The 22699-nt window shown below is 44.9% G+C and overlaps 1 protein-coding gene across 5 annotated transcripts in view; it reads right to left on the reverse strand.

Annotated features, from left to right (window-relative positions):
* The window catches only part of LOC138667605 (bactericidal permeability-increasing protein-like), a 295646-nt gene extending 273875 nt beyond the window's left edge, over positions 1-21771 (reverse strand). For all 5 annotated transcript variants that reach the window (XM_069755743.1, XM_069755742.1, XM_069755739.1 and 2 more), the window contains exon 1: positions 21707-21771. The gene's annotated coding sequence lies outside the window, so the exon portion shown is untranslated. The remainder of the gene's footprint in view (positions 1-21706) is intronic.
* Between the last annotated feature and the right edge of the window lie 928 nt (positions 21772-22699).

Consider the following 22699-nt stretch of genomic DNA (forward strand, 5'->3'; position numbering starts at 1 on the left):
AGCCCAAGTTTGTTATGTTAGGCCTTCTAAGCCTGTCTGCGGTCCATTCTTTCAACTACTACTACACTGACCAGGTCACTGCTGCCCGTGTACCCCTGGAACCAATTTAAAATTGCCTACAGTCAGCCCAATTTTTTTATTTTAGGCCTTCGATGCCTGTCTGCGGTCCATTCTTTCAACTACTACTACACTGACCAGGTCACTGCTGTCCGTGTACCCCTGGAACCAATTTAAAATTGCCTACAGCCATGTGTTATTATTTTAGGCCTTCGATGCCTGTCTGCGGTCACTCCTTCCACTAGGCCTCCACTGACCACACCACTGCTGTCCGTGTACCCCTGGAACCAATTTAAAATTGCCTACAGCCAGCCCAATTTTTTTATTTTAGGCCTTCGATGCCTGTCTGCGGTCCATTCTTTCAACTACTACTACACTGACCAGGTCACTGCTGTCCGTGTACCCCTGTAACCAATTTAAAATTGCCTACAGCCATGTGTTATTATTTTAGGCATTCGATGCCTGTCTGCGGTCCATTTTTTCAACTACTACTACACTGACCAGGTCACTGCTGCCCGTGTACCCCTGGAACCAATTTAAAATTGCCTACAGCCATGTGTTATTATTTTAGGCCTTCGATGCCTGTCTGCGGTCACTCCTTCCACTAGGCCTCCACTGACCACACCACTGCTGCCCGTGTACCCCTGGAACCAATTTAAAATTGCCTACAGCCAGCCCAATTTTTTTATTTTAGGCCTTCGATGCCTGTCTGCGGTCCATTCTTTCAACTACTACTACACTGACCAGGTCACTGCTGCCCGTGTACCCCTGGAACCAATTTAAAATTGCCTACAGCCATGTGTTATTATTTTAGGCCTTCGATGCCTGTCTGCGGTCACTCCTTCCACTAGGCCTCCACTGACCACACCACTGCTGTCCGTGTACCCCTGGAACCAATTTAAAATTGCCTACAGCCATGTGTTATTATTTTAGGCCTTCGATGCCTGTCTGCGGTCACTCCTTCCACTAGGCCTCCACTGACCACACCACTGCTGTCCGTGTACCCCTGGAACCAATTTAAAATTGCCTACAGCCATGTGTTATTATTTTAGGCCTTCGATGCCTGTCTGCGGTCACTCCTTCCACTAGGCCTCCACTGACCACACCACTGCTGTCCGTGTACCCCTGGAACCAATTTAAAATTGCCTACAGCCATGTGTTATTATTTTAGGCCTTCGATGCCTGTCTGCGGTCCATTCTTTCAACTACTACTACACTGACCAGGGCACTGCTGGCCGTGTACCCCTGGAACCAACATCAGAAAATATAAAAATAAGTATTTTGCTTATAAAAAAGAAAATACTGGTGAGATATCAAATGCAGACATTTTAACATTAAAAACAAACACACAACTCTAATCTGGTACAGTACTAAAAATGGCCACCAGCTACAATTACTTTCTCCTGCAAGTAGTTAACTGAAAGTTTTTTTAAATTGAAAACACACATATGGCATCCACCGAGTGTTGTCCTGTCGCGTCTTCTTTATATTATTGCCGAGAAGATGCAAAATAATGAAAATAATAAAATCATTAATTACCAAAATAATAGAGAAAGTCAACACCACATTGCAAATAAACATTCATTCCAAATAAAGAAGCAGGGCGCGTCCGAGGGTGAGTATATACCTAATAAGAATATAATCACCCTCGGACGCGCAATGCTTATTTCCAACAGCCTTCCTTCCTAAGAATCAGCCCTTCCGTCGTGTAGAGAGACGTTGTGTTACACTCCAAGGTGTTCCCCAGGTTGCCTTTCCTGAGCTTCGATCTTCCGGCTCTCGTTTAGTAGTTCTTGGAAACTACTCTGCATTAGGCCTTCAAATTGGGTATGGGGTGTAGAGAGATGGTGTGTTCCACTCCAAGGTGTTCCCCAGGTTGCCTTTCCTGAGCTTCGATCTTCCGGCTCTCGTTTAGTAGTTGTTGGAAACTACGCTGCATTAGGCCTTCAAATTGGGTATGGGGTGTAGCGAGAGGGTGTGTTACACTCCAAGGTGTTCCCCAGGTTGCCTTTCCTGAGCTTCGATCTTCCGGCTCTCGTTTAGTAGTTCTTGGAAACTACACTGCATTAGGCCTTCAAATTGGGTATGGGGTGTAGAGAGAGGGTGTGTTACACTCCAAGGTGTTCCCCAGGTTGCCTTTCCTGAGCTTCGATATTCCGGCTCTCGTTTAGTAGTTGTCGGAAACTACGCTGCATTAGGCCTACAAATTGGGTATGGGGCGTAGAGAGAGGGTGTGTTACACTCCAAGGTGTTCCCCAGGTTGCCTTTCCTGAGCTTCGATATTCCGGCTCTCGTTTAGTAGTTGTCGGAAACTACGCTGCATTAGGCCTACAAATTGGGTATGGGGTGTAGAGAGAGGGTGTGTTACACTCCAAGGTGTTCCCCAGGTTGCCTTTCCTGAGCTTCGATCTTCATGCTCTCGTTTAGTAGTTGTCGGAAACTACGCTGCATTAGGCCTACAAATTGGGTATGGGGTGTAGAGAGAGGGTTTGTTACACTCCAAGGTGTTCCCCAGGTTGCCTTTCCTGAGCTTCGATCTTCCGGCTCTCGTTTAGTAGTTGTTGGAAACTACGCTGCATTAGGCCTTCAAATTGGGTATGGGGTGTAGCGAGAGGGTGTGTTACACTCCAAGGTGTTCCCCAGGTTGCCTTTCCTGAGCTTCGATCTTCCGGCTCTCGTTTAGTAGTTCTTGGAAACTACACTGCATTAGGCCTTCAAATTGGGTATGGGGTGTAGAGAGAGGGTGTGTTACACTCTAAGGTGTTCCCCAGGTTTCCTTGCCATTGCTTCGGTCTTCCGACTCTCGTTTAGTAGTTGTAGAAAAGTACACTGCATTAGGCCATACAAAATGGGTATGGGGTGGAGAGAGATGGTGTGTTACACTCCAAGGTGTTCCCCAGGTTGCCTTTCCTGAGCTTCTATCTTCAGGCTCTCATTAAATTGTGGTTAAATGGAACAACTGCATTTGGCGTACTAGTTGGTTTGGGGCCTACTATCGGTGTCTGCCACTCCTTGCTGTTCTCCTCCACTGAACAAAGCTGTGCCGCCTGTTTACTACGGTTGCCAATTTTGAACTGCATTTCGACTACTTACTGATTTGGCCCTACTCTCTGTGTCAGCCTCTCATTCCAGTTGTCCTCCACTGCAATGCCCCCTGGTTATTCCTGTGTTACCAATTTTGAACTGCATTTAGCCCACTTTCTTCTTTGGGCCTATATCTGTGTTTCCACTTCATCGTGCCCATTGCCCAGCCAGTGATAGATGAGTCTGCTGGTACATTGACCCATAACGCAACATTCCCCGTGCACGCTACACAACAACATTGTGACCCTGCTGAAAGTCAGGTTGCTCTTCCCGCATACCATACCACCTTACACGGGGACAAAGAGGAAGGTGCAGATGAAAGTGCAGGTTCCTTCATCAGGTGGGGGGAGGAATACTAGTTGGCGACGTCACTGGCACAGGGCCTCTCATAGTACGCAAAAGTGTTGCTGCCGGTGGGAGGCGCCCCCGCCGTGCAAACACACCGCTGTACTTTGAGGGGCCCTGTGCCAGTGCCAATGCCAACGAGTGGGCCCCCCCTGCTTGCTCAGGTTCACAGCACTTGCAAAGTTGAAATACTTACCTCTCCCTGCTCCACTGCCGTGACGTGGTCCAGATTTCCTGGGCCCACTAATTACTTGAACCAGCCCTACCCCCCACAACTTTAGCCAAATGACCCCCAATTTCAAATGCCTTCCAATTATTATAAGGTAAATTACGCTTGACAAGCTTCATTAAGAAGAATGGATGGTTTTGACATTAAAATGGCCACTCTAGGTGTTTTCCTGGCCCCCACTCACTGCCGACTATGCTGCCCCATTGACTTGCATTGGGTTTCGTGTTTCGGTCGATCCCGACTTTACGTCATAATCGGCCGATTTCACTCGACCCGACTTTGGACATAGTCGGGTTTCGCAAAACCCGGCTCGACTCTAAAAAGGTCAAGGTCGCTCAACTCTACTCACCACCCCAGCCACAGAAACTTCCTCGCATGCTCCTTCCTCCTTCCTTGTGCATGCCGCATTGTGCTCCTGGTGCGCGCTCCCCTTTTCTTCAAGGGAGTAGCGCGCCCACATTGTAAAATGCTTCCACCTTTCAGCTGGCCGGCATTTGGTTAATGTGAACACCTGCAAGTGGTCTCTGTTATGAACTGGTGGTTAGGACAACAATGGACCTGGTGGTTAAGAGCACACAGAAAAAACCTGATAGTGACAAAAATACAGCACAAGCTCTGGGAAGTGGAAACTCTGCTGACCGCAATCCCTAATCCTATCGCACACACTAGAAATAGCTGTGGATTGCGCCTAACGCTCCCTATGCAACTCGGCACAGCCTAAGAACTAGCTAGCCCTAAAGGAGGAAAACAAAGCCTACCTTGCCTCAGAGAAAACTCCCCAAAGGAAAAGGCAGCCCCCCACATATATTGACTGTGAAACAAGATGAAAATCACAAACACAGAGATTAAATAGATTTAGCAAAGAGAGGCCCGACTTACTGAACAGAGAGAGGATAGGAAAGGTAACTTTGCGGTCAACACAAAACCCTACAAAAAACCACGCCGAGGGTACAAGACCTCCGCACCGACTCACGGGGCGAAGGCGCCCCTCGGCGTCCCAGAGCTTCCAGCAAGCAGGACAAAAATCAGATAGCAAGCTGGACAGGAAAATAGCAAACAGTAAAATTCAAGCAGGAACTTAGCTTCTGATAGAGTAGACAGGTCACCAGCAAGATCCTGGAGCGGACTAGACCAATACTGAAACATTGACAGGTGGCATGGAGCAATGAACTAAGTGGAGTTAAATAGAGCAGCCAGCCAACGAATTAGCCTCGTCACCTGTGAAAGGAAACTCAGAAGCAGCAGCACCACTCACCGCCACCAAAGGAAGTTCATGGACAGAACTAGCCGAAGTACCATTCATGACCACAGGAGGGAGCTTGACAACAGAGTTCACAACAGGTCTCCCAGCCAATAGCTGGGAGACTTCTTGTATAAGAGGCACCCTCCCCTATTGGAAGGTGCCTGAGCAACCCCTATAGTTTGTGTTAGGTGTATTGGTGGTGCAGCTGTATGTTGCAAAGTCCCCATTCCATAGTCTGTTAATGTTTCCCATATCATGTGTCCCATTAGTCTTAAATAGTTAATCCTTGTTCCAATGACCATACCCTGAAACCTCATCAGCGGTGCCTGCGCTGATCCCGAGACCTGTGTCTCTAACCTGCCCTTGTAGCCATCCCATCACCACAGTCTGAATCTGTCTCTTTGGCTGTCCTGTCTGCTATCCGGAGACTGCACAGTCTGATCTATCCCAAGGGGCCATCTGTTGTGAGTTCTGTTTTTGGGCTCCCTCTGGTGGTTACTGATGGTACTGGGTGACTTGTGTTCTCTGCGGTCTCTGGTGTCCACCTGTTCCATCAGGTTATGGGAGTTTCCTATTTAACCTGGCTTTTTTGTCATTTCCTCGCCGGCTATCAATGTAATCAGCGTGTCCTTTTACCTCTGCTCCCTGCGTCTGTTATCTTCAGGACAAGCTAAGTTTTGATTTTCCTGTTCCACGTTTTGCTTTATTTTTGTCTTAGTCCAGCTTGCAGATATGTGATTCCTTGCTGCTGGTTGCTCTAGTGGGCTGAAATTACTCCTGATGTTCCATGAGTTGGTACATGAGTTCAAGTAATTTCAGGATGGTTTTTTGAAGGGTTTTTCGCTGACCGTGCAGTTCACTTTTGTATCCTCTGCTATCTAGCTTTAGCGGGCCTCATTTTTGCTGATTCTATTTTCATAACTACGTATGTGCTTTCCTCTCATTTCACCGTTATTACATGTGGGGGGCTGCTATTTCTGTGGGGTGTTTCTCTGGAGGCAAGTGAGGTCTGTGTTTCTTCTAATAGGGGAAGTTAATCCTACGGCTGGCGCGAGACGTCTAGGAATCATCTTAGGCACGTTCCCCGGCTACTGCTAGTTGTGTGTTTAGGTTCAGGATCGCGGTCAGCTCAGGTTCCATCACCCTAGAGCTTGTTTTGTTTTTGTGCTTGTCCTTTTGTGATCCCCTGCCATTGGGATCATGACAGCCATCCTGTCGGCACAATCTGAACTTGTTCCAGTGTATAACCTGCCCTGCCTAGGAGTCTTTATTAATGGCTCAGATCCTTGGAGTCAGCTGCTACTGCCGGAAGTTGACTGTTGTGAATTCTGTGGCTGAATTCACTCCTGTGGTCACAAGTGGTACTGCAGCTTCTGAGCTTCCTCCCTCAGGTGTTCTGGTGAGCTCGTTGGCTGCTTCATTACTTAACTCCGCCTGATGCTGCTATCCTTGCTCCTTGTCAATGTTTCAGTGTTGGATCTGAGCTTCTCCTGATTGTTCCTGTGACCTGCTGCTCTGTATAGCTAAGTGCTTTTTGCTTTTTTGTTGCTTTTTTCTGTCCAGCTTGTCTTTTGTTTTGCTGGAAGCTCTGAGACGCAAAGGGTGTACCGCCGTGCCGTTAGTTCGGCACGGTGGGTTTTTTTTGCCCCCTTTGCGTGGTTTTGCTTTAGGGTTTTTTGTAGACTGCAAAGTTCGCTTTACTGTCCTCGCTCTGTCCTAGAATATCGGGCCCCACTTTGCTGAATCTATTTCATCCCTACGTTTTGTCTTTTCATCTTACTCACAGTTATTATATGTGGGGGGCTGCCTTTTCCTTTGGGGAATTTCTCTGGGGCAAGTCAGGCCTATTTTTCTATCTTCAGGCTAGCTAGTTTCTTAGGCTGTGCCGAGTTGCCTAGGTAGTTGTTAGGCGCAATCCACAGCCGCTTTTAGTTGTGTTTAGGATAGGATCAGGTGTGCAGTCTACAGAGTTTCCACGTCTCAGAGCTCGTTCTTGTATTTTTGGGTATTTGTCAGATCACTGTGTGCGCTCTGATCGCTAAGCACACTGTGTTTCTGGATTGCCTTCATAACACCTGTCATTAGCAAACATAACAGTACAAGGAGCCTAACTAATGATTCTCAATAGAGGGAAAGAAAAAAATTCTGACATCATTTTTTTTTTTTTTCTGCTCTGTGTTCACTTTTTTTTTTTTTTCCCTAGACATTTGGGTGATTCTGGACACAGGTGTGGACATGGATATTCAGGGTCTGTGCTCTTCAATGGATAATCTCGTTATAAATGTACAAAAAATTCAAGATACTATTGATCAGAAATCTATGTTAGAACCAAGAATTCCTATTCCTGATTTGTTTTTTGGAGATAGAACTAAGTTTCTAAGTTTCAAAAATAATTGTAAGCTATTTCTGGCCTTGAAACCTCATTCTTCTGGTAATCCTATTCAACAGGTTTTGATTATTATTTCTTTTTTGCGCGGCGACCCTCAAGACTGGGCATTTTCTCTTGCGCCAGGAGACCCTGCATTGAGTAGTGTCGATGCGTTTTTCCTGGCGCTCGGATTGCTGTACGATGAGCCTAATTCAGTGGATCAGGCTGAGAAAAATTTGCTGGCTTTGTGCCAGGGTCAGGATGATATAGAAGTATATTGTCAGAAATTTAGGAAATGGTCAGTACTCACTCAGTGGAATGAATCTGCGCTGGCAGCTTTGTTCAGAAAGGGTCTCTCTGAGGCTCTTAAGGATGTCATGGTGGGATTTCCTATGCCTGCTGGTTTGAATGAGTCTTTGTCTTTGGCCATTCAGATCGGTCGACGCTTGCGCGAGCGTAAATCTGTGCACCATTTGGCGGTACTGCCTGAGGTTAAACCTGAGCCTATGCAGTGCGATAGGACTATGACTAGAGTTGAACGGCAGGAATACAGACGTCTGAATGGTCTGTGTTTCTACTGTGGTGATTCCACTCATGCTATTTCTGATTGTCCTAAGCGCACTAAGCGGTCCGCTAGGTCTGCCGTCATTGGTACTGTACAGTCCAAATTCCTTCTGTCCATTACCTTGATATGCTCTTTGTCGTCGTTTTCTGTCATGGCGTTTGTGGATTCGGGCGCTGCCCTGAATCTGATGGATTTGGATTATGCTAAACGTTGTGGGTTTTTCTTGGAGCCTTTGCGGTGTCCTATTCCATTGAGAGGAATTGATGCTACACCTTTGGCCAAGAATAAACCTCAATACTGGGCCCAGCTGACCATGTGCATGGCTCCTGCACATCAGGAAGTTATTCGCTTTCTGGTGTTGCATAATCTGCATGATGTGGTCGTGTTGGGGTTGCCATGGCTACAAACCCATAATCCAGTATTGGATTGGAATTCCATGTCGGTATCCAGCTGGGGTTGTCAGGGGGTACATGGTGATGTTCCATTTTTGTCGATTTCGTCATCCACCCCTTCTGAGGTCCCAGAGTTCTTGTCTGATTATCAGGATGTATTTGAAGAGCCCAAGTCCGATGCTCTACCTCCGCATAGGGATTGTGATTGTGCTATCAATTTGATTCCTGGTAGTAAATTCCCTAAAGGTCGATTATTTAATTTATCTGTGCCCGAACACGCCGCTATGCGCAGTTATGTGAAGGAATCCCTGGAGAAGGGACATATTCGCCCATCGTCATCACCACTGGGAGCAGGGTTCTTCTTTGTAGCCAAGAAGGATGGTTCGCTGAGACCGTGTATTGATTACCGCCTTCTTAATAAGATCACTGTTAAATTTCAGTATCCCTTGCCATTGTTATCTGACTTGTTTGCTCGGATTAAGGGGGCTAGTTGGTTCACTAAGATAGATCTTCGTGGTGCGTATAATCTGGTGAGAATCAGGCAAGGAGATGAATGGAAAACTGCATTCAATACGCCCGTGGGTCATTTTGAGTATCTAGTGATGTCGTTCGGACTTGCCAATGCTCCATCTGTGTTTCAGTCTTTTATGCATGACATCTTCCGTGAGTATCTGGATAAATTCCTGATTGTTTACTTGGATGACATTTTGATCTTCTCAGATGATTGGGAGTCTCATGTGAAGCAGGTCAGAATGGTTTTTCAGGTCCTGCGTGCTAACTCTTTGTTTGTGAAGGGATCAAAGTGTCTCTTCGGTGTGCAGAAAGTTTCATTTTTGGGGCTCATCTTTGCCCCTTCTACTATCGAGATGGATCCAGTTAAGGTCCAAGCCATGCAGGATTGAATTCAGCCGACATCTCTGAAAAGTCTGCAAAAGTTCCTGGGCTTTGCTAATTTTTATCGTCGCTTCATCTGTAATTTTTCTAGCATTGCCAAACCATTGACCGATTTGACCAAGAAGGGTGCTGATTTGGTTAATTGGTCTTCTGCTGCTGTGGAAGCTTTTCAGGAGTTGAAGCGTCGTTTTTGTTCTGCCCCTGTGTTGTGTCAGCCAGATGTTTCTCTTCCGTTCCAGGTCGAGGTTGATGCTTCTGAGATTGGAGCAGGGGCGGTTTTGTCACAGAGAGGTTCTGATTGCTCAGTGATGAAACCATGTGCTTTCTTTTCCAGGAAGTTTTCGCCCGCTGAGCGTAATTATGATGTGGGCAATCGAGAGTTGCTGGCCATGAAGTGGGCATTCGAGGAGTGGCGTCATTGGCTTGAAGGAGCTAAGCATCGCGTGGTGGTATTGACTGATCATAAGAACTTGACTTATCTCGAGTCTGCCAAGCGCTTGAATCCTAGACAGGCCCGTTGGTCGTTATTTTTTGCCCGCTTCGACTTTGTGATTTCGTACCTTCCGGGCTCTAAAAATGTGAAGGCGGATGCTCTGTCTAGGAGTTTTGTGCCCGACTCTCCGGGTTTATCTGAGCCAGCGGGTATCCTCAAGGAAGGAGTCATTGTGTCTGCCATCTCCCCTGATTTGCGGCGGGTGCTGCAAAAATTTCAGGCGAATAAACCTGATCGTTGTCCAGCAGAGAAACTGTTCGTCCCTGATAGGTGGACTAATAAACTTATCTCTGAACTTCATTGTTCGGTGTTGGCTGGTCATCCTGGAATCTTTGGTACCAGAGAGTTAGTGGCTAGATCCTTCTGGTGGCCATCTCTGTCACGGGATGTACGTACTTTTGTGCAGTCCTGTGGGATTTGTGCTAGGGCTAAGCCCTGCTGTTCTCGTGCCAGTGGGTTGCTTTTGCCCTTGCCGGTCCCAAAGAGGCCTTGGACACATATTTCGATGGATTTCATTTCTGACCTTCCCGTTTCTCAAAAGATGTCAGTCATTTGGGTGGTCTGTGATCGCTTTTCTAAAATGGTCCATCTGGTGCCCTTGGCTAAATTGCCTTCCTCCTCTGATTTGGTACCTTTGTTCTTTCAGCATGTGGTTCGGTTGCATGGCATTCCTGAGAATATTGTTTCTGACAGAGGTTCCCAGTTTGTTTCAAGGTTTTGGCGAGCCTTTTGTGGTAGGATGGGCATTGACCTATCCTTTTCCTCGGCTTTCCATCCTCAGACTAATGGCCAGACCGAACGAACCAATCAGACCTTGGAAACATATCTGAGATGTTTTGTTTCTGCAGACCAGGATGATTGGGTGTCCTTTTTGCCGTTGGCTGAGTTCGCCCTTAATAATCGGGCCAGCTCGGCTACCTTGGTTTCTCCATTTTTTTGCAATTCTGGGTTCCATCCTCGTTTCTCTTCAGGACAGGTTGAGTCTTCGGACTGTCCTGGTGTGGATTCTGTGGTGGATAGGTTGCAGCAGATCTGGACTCAGGTAGTGGACAATTTGATCTTGTCCCAGGAGAAAGCTCAACTTTTCGCTAATCGCAGACGCCGTGTGGGTCCCCGACTTCGTGTTGGGGATCTGGTTTGGTTATCTTCTCGTCATATTCCTATGAAGGTTTCCTCTCCTAAATTTAAACCTCGTTTTATTGGTCCATATAGGATTTCTGAGGTTCTCAATCCTGTGTCTTTTCGTTTGACCCTCCCAGACTCCTTTTCTATACATAATGTATTCCATAGGTCGTTGTTGCGGAGATACGTGGCACCTATGGTTCCATCTGTTGAGCCTCCTGCCCCAGTTTTGGTGGAGGGGGAATTGGAGTATATTGTGGAGAAGATTTTGGATTCTCGTGTTTCTAGACGGAAACTCCAGTATCTGGTTAAATGGAAGGGTTATGCTCAGGATGATAATTCCTGGGTTTTTGCCTCTGATGTTCATGCTTCCGATCTTGTTCGTGCCTTTCATGCGGCTCATCCTGGTCGGCCTGGGGGCTCTGGTGAGGGTTCGGTGACCCCTCCTCAAGGGGGGGGTACTGTTGTGAATTCTGTGGCTGAATTCACTCCTGTGGTCACAAGTGGTACTGCAGCTTCTGAGCTTCCTCCCTCAGGTGTTCTGGTGAGCTCGTTGGCTGCTTCATTACTTAACTCCGCCTGATGCTGCTATCCTTGCTCCTTGTCAATGTTTCAGTGTTGGATCTGAGCTTCTCCTGATTGTTCCTGTGACCTGCTGCTCTGTATAGCTAAGTGCTTTTTGCTTTTTTGTTGCTTTTTTCTGTCCAGCTTGTCTTTTGTTTTGCTGGAAGCTCTGAGACGCAAAGGGTGTACCGCCGTGCCGTTAGTTCGGCACGGTGGGTTTTTTTTGCCCCCTTTGCGTGGTTTTGCATTAGGGTTTTTTGTAGACTGCAAAGTTCGCTTTACTGTCCTCGCTCTGTCCTAGAATATCGGGCCCCACTTTGCTGAATCTATTTCATCCCTACGTTTTGTCTTTTCATCTTACTCACAGTCATTATATGTGGGGGGCTGCGTTTTCCTTTGGGGAATTTCTCTCGGGCAAGTCAGGCCTATTTTTCTATCTTCAGGCTAGCTAGTTTCTTAGGCTGTGCCGAGTTGCCTAGGTAGTTGTTAGGCGCAATCCACAGCCGCTTTTAGTTGTGTTTAGGATAGGATCAGGTGTGCAGTCTACAGAGTTTCCACGTCTCAGAGCTCGTTCTTGTATTTTTGGGTATTTGTCAGATCACTGTGTGCGCTCTGATCGCTAAGCACACTGTGTTTCTGGATTGCCTTCATAACACCTGTCATTAGCAAACATAACAGTTGACCTAGAGTGGCACCTGGCAGTTACCTGCTGCACAAGCCTGAGCTCACCACTAGAGGTTCCAGTGAACACCAGAGTAGCTCCTTAGTCATGCCTCTCAAGGATGGTTCCGGTCAGTGGCACAGTGGGTCCATGAACCATGTGTACCACCTGCATGCGTAACAGTTTGCTCAGGCCATGAATTCCGCTGATCCCAAGATTCCCCAGGTCTCAGACCTGTTCCAAGAAATCTCCTGTCAGTGTAAACAGCAAAGATATTTTTTTTGTATTTGAGGATTATAACTACTCGCTTGGATGCGCTGAACATGGCCGCTCCTTCCGCTCCAGCTCAATTTGCCGCAGCTGCTGGCAAGTCTAGCCTGCCTGTGACTTATACCCCTGGTGTGAATATTGGGTTATCGGCTCCTCCATGATTCAGCAAAGACTCTAAGCTGTACCATGGATTCTTAAACCAGTGCACTCTGCACTATGAACAGTTGGCCCATCAGTCTCCATCTGATCAGGTTAAAGTGGGATTTCTGATATCCCATCTGGCAGGGAAAGCCCTTCCATAGATTAACGCCTTGTTGGAGAGGGGGGTCATGTGACCATGGACCTACAGGTCTTCCTGGTGGCCTTCTGAAAGATCTTTGATGAACTTGGTCATGCTTCTTCAACTCTATCTTCCCTGCTCAGACAGCATCAGGGAGAATTGCACATCAGCTAGTATGCTGTCCGGTATCGCACCTTGTGTTCTGAGCTGTAATGGAATGATGAAGTTTTGGTAACTGCCTTCTGGGAGGGATTATCCAGAAGGGTCAAGGATGATTTAGCTGGATGTGAAATCCTGGCATCCCTGGATGAATTAATCTCCATGGCAATCCATATTGACCTCTTGTTTTAAGAGCAGCAAATTAAAGAGGTGACGTGTGATAGAAAACTGGAGTGTCTGGCTCCTTCTTTCCAAAGGCAGCTCTTTCCTCAGCCTCCTGAAAGAGTTGTTCTGGTGGAACTCATGCAGGTTGATTGAGTTAGGCTGGCAGAGCGGCAGTCTGGAAGTGGTTGTGCCAATGGAATGTGCTTCGGCTGCGCTAGCACGGAGTACTTTAGACCTCTTAGGACAGTCAGGAATAAAGTTCTGAACATAGGGCTTGGTGAGTGAAGCCTCCTTAGGTGAGAGAGAAGATTCTGCATCACCGACTGTAAATGTTGTTGTGTCCTATGGAGGAGTTCAGTTCAATGAGACAGCCTTTCTTGACTCCGATTCAATGGGAAATTTTGTACAACAGGTCGTGGTGGATCGGTATCGAATTAACTTTTGATGTCTTCTGAATCCGCTGAAAGTCACCCGCTAAAGGAGAGGACCTACCTGAACACTTTCAAGTCATCACTGAACCTGTTGTCCTCCAGATAGGAGCACTACATTCAGAGAAAATTGCTTTTTATGCGCTGACTGGCATTTTTCACCCCTTTTACTTAGGTCTTCCGTGGCTGGGAACTTATGAGCCAGTATTAGTTTGGAAGTCTGGTGAGGTACTTCGATGTAGAGAGTCATGCTACAAGATGTAACCTTTCTTCCAGTGACTTGGAGAGAATGTGGTTCCAATGGGAGGTTGTGGGCATTCAGGAGGCAGATTTTAGCTTCATCTTCTCTGAAAGGAGTCCTTGGGGGGTTTGAAGAAGAGGGGGCATAAAGGGAGGGGGTACTGTTACATCTGCAAGTGCCTCCATGTGGATTCCCTCCTCCCACCATGCGGTGACACGGGTGACTCCAGCCGCAGCAGCTTCCTCATGGGCTCCCGCCTTCTTCCCTGTGTGCACCGCAATGTGCTCTGGCGGTGTGCCACATGTGCACATGCTCCCCTCTTAGGCTGGTTTCACATTTGCGGTTGTGTGCAGCGTTTCTTCCGCAATTATCCCCATGCGTCGTGTATTCCTATATTTAACAATAGGGACGCATGTGTCTGCGATCGGTTGCGTTTTGCCACGTTTGACGACGCATGCGTCACTTCATTGTCTGCGGTTTGGCGCTGTAAACGCTACAAGTAGTAATTTTAGAGCTGTCAATTTGCCGCCTAGAAAAGTATGTTTGTGGGTAAAATCCTGAGGGCATTCTAAGGGATGCTATACTGGAGTATCTGAAGAGGAATAACCTCATGACCCAGTATCAGCACGGGTTTACTAGGGACCGTTCATGTCAGACTAATTTGATCAGTTTCTATGAAGAGGTAAGTTCCGGATTGGACCAAGGGAACCCAGTGGATGTAGTGTATATGGACTTTTCAAAAGCTTTTGATACGGTGCCACACAAAAGGTTGATACATAAAATGAGAATAATGGGGATAGGGGAAAATATGTGCAAGTGGGTTGAGAGCTGGCTCAGAGATAGGAAACAAAGGGTGTTTGTTAATGGAGCACACTCGGACTGGGTAGTGGTTAGCAGTGGGGTACCACAGGGGTCAGTATTGGGCCCTCTTCTTTTTAACATATTTATTAATGACCTTGAAGGGGGCATTCAGAGTAGAATTTCAATATTTGCAGATGACACTAAACTCTGCAGGGTAATCAATACAGAGGAGGACAATTTTATATTACAGGATGATTTATGTAAACTAGAAGCTTGGGCTGATAAATGGCAAATGAGCTTTAATGGGGATAAATGTAAGGTCATGCATTTGGGTAGAAGAAATAAGATGTATAATTATGTGCTTAATTCTAAAACTCTGGGCAAAACTGACAATGAAAAAGACCTGGGTGTATGGGTGGATGACAAACTCATATTCAGTGGCCAGTGTCAGGCAGCTGCTACAAAGGCAAATAAAATAATGGGATGCATTAAAAGAGGCATAGATGCTCATGAGGAGAACATAATTTTATCTCTATACAAGTCACTAGTTCAACCACACTTAGAATACTGTGCACAGTTCTGGTCTCCGGTGTATAAGAAAGACATAGCTGAACTAGAGCGGGTGCAGAGAAGAGCGACCAAGGTTATTAGAGGACTGGGTGGTCTGCAATACCAAGATAGGTTATTACACTTGGGGCTATTTAGTTTGGAAAAACGAAGACTAAGGGGTGATCTTATGTTAATGTATAAATATATGAGGGGACAGTACAAGGACCTTTCTGATGATCTTTTTAATCATAGACCTGAAACCGGGACTAGGGGGCATCCTCTGCGTTTGGAGGAAAAAAGGTTTAAGCATAATAACAGATGTGGATTCTTTACTGTAAGAGCAGTGAGACTATGGAACTCTCTGCCGTATGATGTTGTAATGAGTGATTCATTACTTAAATTTAAGAGGGGACTGGATACCTTTCTGGAAAAGTATAATGTTACAGGGTATATTCACTAGATTCCTTGATAGGGCGTTGATCCAGGGAACTAGTCTGATTGCCGTATGTGGAGTCGGGAAGGAATTTTTTTCCCCAATGTGGTGCTTACTCTTTGCCACATGTGTTTTTTTTGCCTTCCTCTGGATCAACATGTTAGGGCATGTTAGGTTAGGCTATGGGTTGAACTAGATGGACTTATAGTCTTCCTTCAACCTTAATAACTATGTAACTATGTAACTATGTGGTTGTTAGTGGAAGGAATGCAGCAAAAAAACGCATTGCTGTCTATGTGAACACATGCGTTCGCAAGCACATGCGTTTGCTTGCGTTTGTGAACGCATGCGTTGCACCACAGGAAAACATGTCTAGACACATAGTTTTTCCTTTGTTTATCACCCCTGTGACCCATGTACAACTTGTGATTTATGAGAGGGTATGTCATTTGTTTCCTTTATCCACTCTATGTACCTGCCCCATTGTCACATCATCACGATTGCTGAACTCACGATCTTGCACCATGCTCTATCAGTTTCTCTTATCCTCACACTAGGATTTTTCTATGATGCTTGGATGGGAAACGGTTATTTTGTACCAGTACTATGTAATTCTACATCATTATCTGTAACCGTATACTGCTATTTACATGTATGAACTCGTTTACCTTTTGAGCCACCTTTGAATTTTTATTGTATGTACTTTATTTTCATTTTATTTTATTTATTGTTTTATCCTGATATAGTACATTGATGAAGGTCTATATTTGACCGAAACGTCAACTACTGTATGTACTCTCCATATTAAAATTTTCACTGCATCCCACCAAGTGTGTGCCAAGTCTATCTTCTACATGGTCGGGAGGCTAGGCGGCAGCGTGTACGTATACGTGGCTGATTGTTTATTGCATCCTCACTTTACTATTGGATGTTCATTTCTTTACTTTCCTCTTTCTTTCCCTTTTTCTTCTTGACTCCTTTTGTTTCTTGACTTTCAATATTCATGCCAGTTTTCTGTCTCTGTTTTCTTTCTATTCTTTATGTTAATGTATCCAACATTAATGTCTTTATTTATTTTTTAGGTTCCAGAACGGGATGAGGACCTCATTGAAATGACCTCCTTATCTCCCTAGTCCATGACCGAGTCCTGTTGTGGGACACCCGGGTTCAGCAGCACTCGGACAACGTGACGATCCGGCGGCTATGGAATAAGGTGGCCAAAGAGATGTGGGATGGCTGGGACAACGCCCCGACTCGGGTCCGAAATGCATTTTGTAAGTACTGCAATGCAGTGTGATGCAGCAGTGACCTTGGCCGGGATCACACAACTGTGTGTGATGAGAGAAACTTCCAGGACTTTCTCTCATCACACACAGTTGTGTGATCATGGCCAAAAGTCCATTGTCTAACCATTCTTTTTTGTTTATCCAACAGTGCTCAAAGTCAAAACACGTTGGCGTTCGATGAAGGATCGCTTCAACAAGGACCTTCGTCAAGTTAGCCGGGTTCCTAGTGGTTCTGGTGCAAGGATCAGAAAATATAAATACCACTGCATTCAGGCATTTTTGAGACCGGTCCTTGCCCAGAGAACGTAAGTATTTTTTTGTGTATTAGGTTGTGCTGTATTGCCTTAATTTGTATGTTTCTATTCCACAGGAGTTGGAGCTTAACTTTTGTAAATGTTTGGTAGTAATGTGTTTTTTTCTTCTTTTTTCACAGCACATGGAGCAGCACTCTTGACCCTGGTTCTGGAGCAGTCCTTCATCAGACAGCTACGGACCCGTCCAAGCCATCCAACAGCGCTGCAGCAAGTGGGCCTGGCACACAACCTGGAAACCCGGAAGCTGGTCCATCAGGTGTTCCCCTTTCCCAGTCCTCTGCCTTTGCCCCCTGTTTTGGGGGGCTCTTCCCGGCAGCAGCAGAGGGCCTCGGACAGGTCACTCATGCCTGAGTTTTTGCACTTGAGCTCGGTCTTTCATGATGGACTCAAGGCGATGGGTGACCGACTGGATACTGCCATTAGCCATATGAATACACATATCCGGGAGGTATCCAAAAGCCTTGACCACGTGAAAGCCGACCTCCAGAGGCCAGCACATCATTTTTTTTAATCAAATTGAACAGGGCATGTCGGAACACCTTACTTCTGATCTCCAGATTAGTGTCATGCAGGCCTGCAATGCTGCTTACGTGCAGGCTATGCAGCAGAGTCGGTATTTTCAGCAGACAGTGGCGGCATATCCACCTGTGTCAACACTGTGACGCTTGACATCAATGTCGAGCTCTGCTGCATACCACTGCACGGCCACCTCCATTCCAAGCACTGCCGGACACTACTACAGCACCACCACAATGCCGAGTGCTGTTGGATAGCCCACTGCCACCACCATGACAACTTCTGCTCCTGCTTGGACCTCCTCCACTGCCACCACCATGCAGCAGCAGCACCCGGATCAGGACAGGTCGGCCACCATCACCAGGTCCCAGATGCAGCAGCAGCACCCGGATCCTGGCATGGTTTTCAGCACCAGCATGCAGCAGCAACATCCGGATCCTGGCATGCTTTTCACCACCAGCATGCAGCAGCAGCACCCGGACCCTGGAATGGCTTTCACCACGACCAGGATGCAGCAGCAGCACCCGGACCCTGGCATGGCCTTCCCCACCACCACAAACATGCAGCGGCACACGGACCCCAGACCGCAGGGCCGTTCCCAAAAAGGAAACAAAATTAAAAACAAAGGACGATCTCAATTCCTCCCCCCTGACCTCCCAATGTGTCTGTAATGTCTGGTTTGTCTCACCCTTCCAATGTGTCTCTGTCCTCTCATGCATCAAGCCCCATCCCCGAACTCCCAGACCCCACTATTTTAATTGCCCCTTCTCCTGCCACCCCTGCGTCGTCCACATTAAGCCAGGCCCCATAGCTACACACACACCATTTCCATCACTCTACCCCAAGCAGGCATAGTTAAATTAATTTGTTTGTTAAAAAATAAATAATAATTTTTTTGCCCCCAATAATGTTTGGTTAATTGTGTATTTCGCCGCCGGCAACACACACCGTGCGCCAAATAAAACACTGTGCCGCACACTTTATTTTTTTGCCCCCTCATAGCGCCAGTAGTTAGTAAGTACAACACTGCAGCTTTGTGTGTGTTTGGTATAGAGAAATGAGGTGGCCCAAAAAAATAATACTTGTATTTTCTCCATAATCTCTTCCTTCTGCTTACTCTGTGACTTTGTTTTGCAGACTGAAGAGAAAATGGCGGTAATACAAAGCAGAACTATACTCAAAGGGTCATGTGTCCAAAAACTCATTAGTTATGACACCTGACTTGGTAAGTAGAGAGCTGCCTTGTATAACCTCCATTTTCTCTTCTGTGTACGTAATCTATTTCACACAAAGTGAAGGGACGATGGAGGTCATACAAGGCATATCTATACTCACCTGGACATGTGTCAGAAATAGTGAATTCATGAGGCTGTTATTTGTGCATCATGAATTCATTATTTCTGACACCTGACTTGATGAGTATAGATCTGTTTTGTAAACAGTCATCATCTCTTCAGTCTGCGTCCAATAGATACTGCAGAACAGAATCAGGATGCAATGACGTCAACAACCTTACCACTAACAACCTAAGGGCTTTGTAGAGGAAATACATAGGAGACATGGTCAAGATAACAAAACACGTAATTTATTAACAACAAATATTAGTAACATTTAACACATAACTGCTACAGACCCAAACCCAACAGGACATTTTACACAATATTGTCCTGCCATGCCTCTCATCTAATATCAGAATCAAAAAAGGCAGCAAATTGGTCCCGCATGTGGCCAACTTCAACAGTTGACCACAGCAGGTGATGCTGGTAATCTGGCAATGGGTTTGCAACTGGTTCCCTGGCTTTGACTTGACTTGGATCCTGACCTGTTTCTGTCCTTTGTCTTTTGGCTTATCTGCTCCTGACCGTTACTGACCCCTTGGCTTGTCTCTGACCACGAGTTTGCTTATTCCTTTAGTACTTCGGTACAGTCTAGGATTTGACCCGGCTTGTTTGAATATTCTGCTGCCACCTGTGGTAGACTCACTGCTGCACTGCAGGTCAGCTCTGTTTAAGTGCAGACCTGCTTCCTCTCTACTGCCATCTAGTTAAGCCTGCACCTACCTGCATTGCAGCAGCTATTTCATCAAGGGTAAAATAATGACAATACTGTCCTCATACTCGTCAGCGTCAGCTCAGTAGATTTTACATGGGACTTATTATTCATGGCAATTTAATATACCCATAGACGTAGATTGGTGTTTCTCTTTAGGAAGCATGTAATATGAACCTTCTTTATGGCACAATGCCTTCTAATTGGCATGTGCATACACTGTATCTTTGCCTATTTCCTAAAGGGTCTTGGCACTTGAATGTGTTGAAAATTGTACAGATTTTTTTCCATACAGAAAAACAGAATAGTTAAGAAGTGAACTGTTGTGTTTAGTCTCTTCTGTGTTAATAGACACCCACATCATTATCACCATTTGATTTCATACTTGGCATTTAAGGGGGCACAGAGGCTCAGAGGTTGGCATGGTCATCTAGCAGCACTGAGGTGATGACTTTGAATCTGCCAGGGGCAACATCTGTATGGAGTCTGTGTGTTTTCTCTGTATTTGTGTGAGTTTCCTCCAAACTCCAAAAAATTAATAAGGGTCCTGTTACCTTTCTTCAAAATTGACCCTAGTGTTATTATAAGCCCTATTAGGCCTGATATTAATGGCAAAGTAGACCTACATATTTTCTTCATGACATCCATTCTACATGTACATCGCATTTCGGGTAGAGGCATATGAAGTGGACTCAGGAGTTGAGCACACTAAAAATATGGCAGATGACTACTGTGAAATAGGGCCAGCACCCCACACTAGCAGCAACAACCAGAGATTGCTCTACGTACTCCCATGAAGCCTGTGGAGATAGCAGATCTTCATATTGTTTATACATAGAACAAGCAATTGCAGATTTAAGTTCCCTAGGAGGAGACTAAATGTAAAATATTTTTTAATACAAAATAACAAAGAAGTTTGAATGTTCTCCGCATGTGCCCCAGTTGAAAATAAAGATATAAAAAATAAACATATTCAGTATCGCCAAATCTACAAAAATCCAGTCTGTCAAAATATCAGGTAAAATCCATACAGTAAATGCTATAAAGCAAAAAAAAGAAAATTATATCAATAAAATTGTCAGCTGGCCATGTTAAAAAAAACAAGGCCTGATGTAGAAAAATAAAAGTTACATGTCTCAGAAAATGAAGATCAAAACCAACATTATTTTTTATTTACAAATTTATGATTTTAACCACTAAAGTGTATACTGTATATATATACAAGGTTGTTAGTGCAGTAATTGTACTGACTGGAGAATCGTATAGCAATGGTCATTTTTACCACACAATCAACACTAAAAGGAAAACACAAAAAACAATGGCAGAATTGCATTTTTATCTCTCACAATTTTACTCTTCTTGAAATATTTCTTACAATTTTTCAGCACATCATATGGTAAAAAAAAGATGTATTTTAAAACTACAACTCATGTAACAAAAAAGAAACCTCATTGATAGGACAATGGAAAAATAAAAACGCTATGGCTCTTGTAAGAAGGGGAGGAAAAACGAAAAACGAAAGAGCAGAAATGAAAGTTGGCAGCAGCGGGAAAGGGTTTATAAAATTCTACAAGAGAAGTTTTGATAGGACACCTGTCAAACTGAACATTTTTTATGTTAAAATTTTTAATGTGAACATGTAGTATCTTCAGCACTAATTTGACAGGGGAGTTTTCAGGGCCTTTAGGCCACGTGCGCATGTTGGGTATTTGGTGAGTTTTTACCTCAATATTTGTAACCAAAACCAGGAGTGGGTGATGAATACATAAGTGGTGACGTGTTTCTATTATGCTTTTCATCTGATTGTTCCACTCCTGGCTTACAAATACTGAGGTAAAAAACTCACCAAAAACTCAAAATTTGCACGTGGACTTAACTTTTGGATAGGTCATTAATATCTAAGGCCACATGCACAAGTATTCACATTTTTAATTGGGTTATTAAACACATAAGACATAGCATAAAGTGACTACAAATAATGTGTCTTGCTTTGAAGAACCCAACAAGTCCACGTATTAATATCCAGCTAATCCTGACAATTATGATATACATCAAACAGTCCATTGAACAATAATTATTGTCAACCGATCATGATTCACACCTAACACACACTCGACAAAGACTACATGCTAAAAATACACAAGGATCTGTCTATATTAATGCTTCAGCAATGTAGCATATTGATTAATACAACTCACCTCTACTCTGCACTTGGAACGAAGATCAGTGACCGATGCATGATTCAGTCGTCTACTTTATACATTTTTTTCCAAGGAAATAGGGTTCTTCTCATCCAGAGATTAAACTCACAGGGGATTATAAAACGTGTTTTCATCAGCAAACAAGATAAAATGAGATAAGCGAATAAGATGTGTACAAAGGAAAATCCTGTTACGTGCCACCTAAACCTGATATACGGTACAAGGATTACTGCCAGTTTGGTAAATGTGGTTAAAGGGGAACTAAATGTGCAAACATAAATATATAAAATTTTAACCATATCATATTTCATTGCCCCATTTCACATTCTTAAAGGAAATTGTTTTTGCCACCTAATCTGAGAGCACCCCCTGACGAAGGACTTGATCCAAACAGCGCGTCGGGGCGCATCCCACCCTTATACAGTCAGCTGCGTTATGTGTCTGCTTATTCATGCACCCACAACCCTGCCAATCCCATGGTTATTCCATACCCTAACCTTGTCTCTATACATGCGCCTTACTGGCCTTTCTCATTACACTATGTAACACAATTTTTGTTCCTGGCTTCCAAGTGTAATATTTCAACTGCTTATGTTTAAAGACTATGGAAAAACTACTACATGCAGCATAAACTTTGATTTTATGACCACAGGCCAGAAAAATTTCGAATTTATTGGGACAAAAAAAAAGAAATTATTATATTTTCATTTATGCGGTCTGATAAAAAACAACACTTGCATGGTAAATAGACAAATACAGTCAAAAATCACTCAAAAAGGTTCAGAAATTAGTAGTTTTTCTAGATTTGCAAGTGTACTGCAAATCCCTTTCTCGCCCATCATGTTTTCTTTATACTGTCCATGGTAACGAAGTTCAAAGTTCAATATATCTTGATGAAAGCACTGGTCTTGCTCCTCTTAGTAAGCTCCCATGTTCTCCTTGAACTTGTCAAGATGAGCGTCAAGGATATGAACTTTAAGAGACATTCTG

Source organism: Ranitomeya imitator, chromosome 2 (assembly GCF_032444005.1).
Source record: "Ranitomeya imitator isolate aRanImi1 chromosome 2, aRanImi1.pri, whole genome shotgun sequence".
In the NCBI taxonomy this organism is placed as follows: Eukaryota; Metazoa; Chordata; class Amphibia; order Anura; family Dendrobatidae; genus Ranitomeya; species Ranitomeya imitator.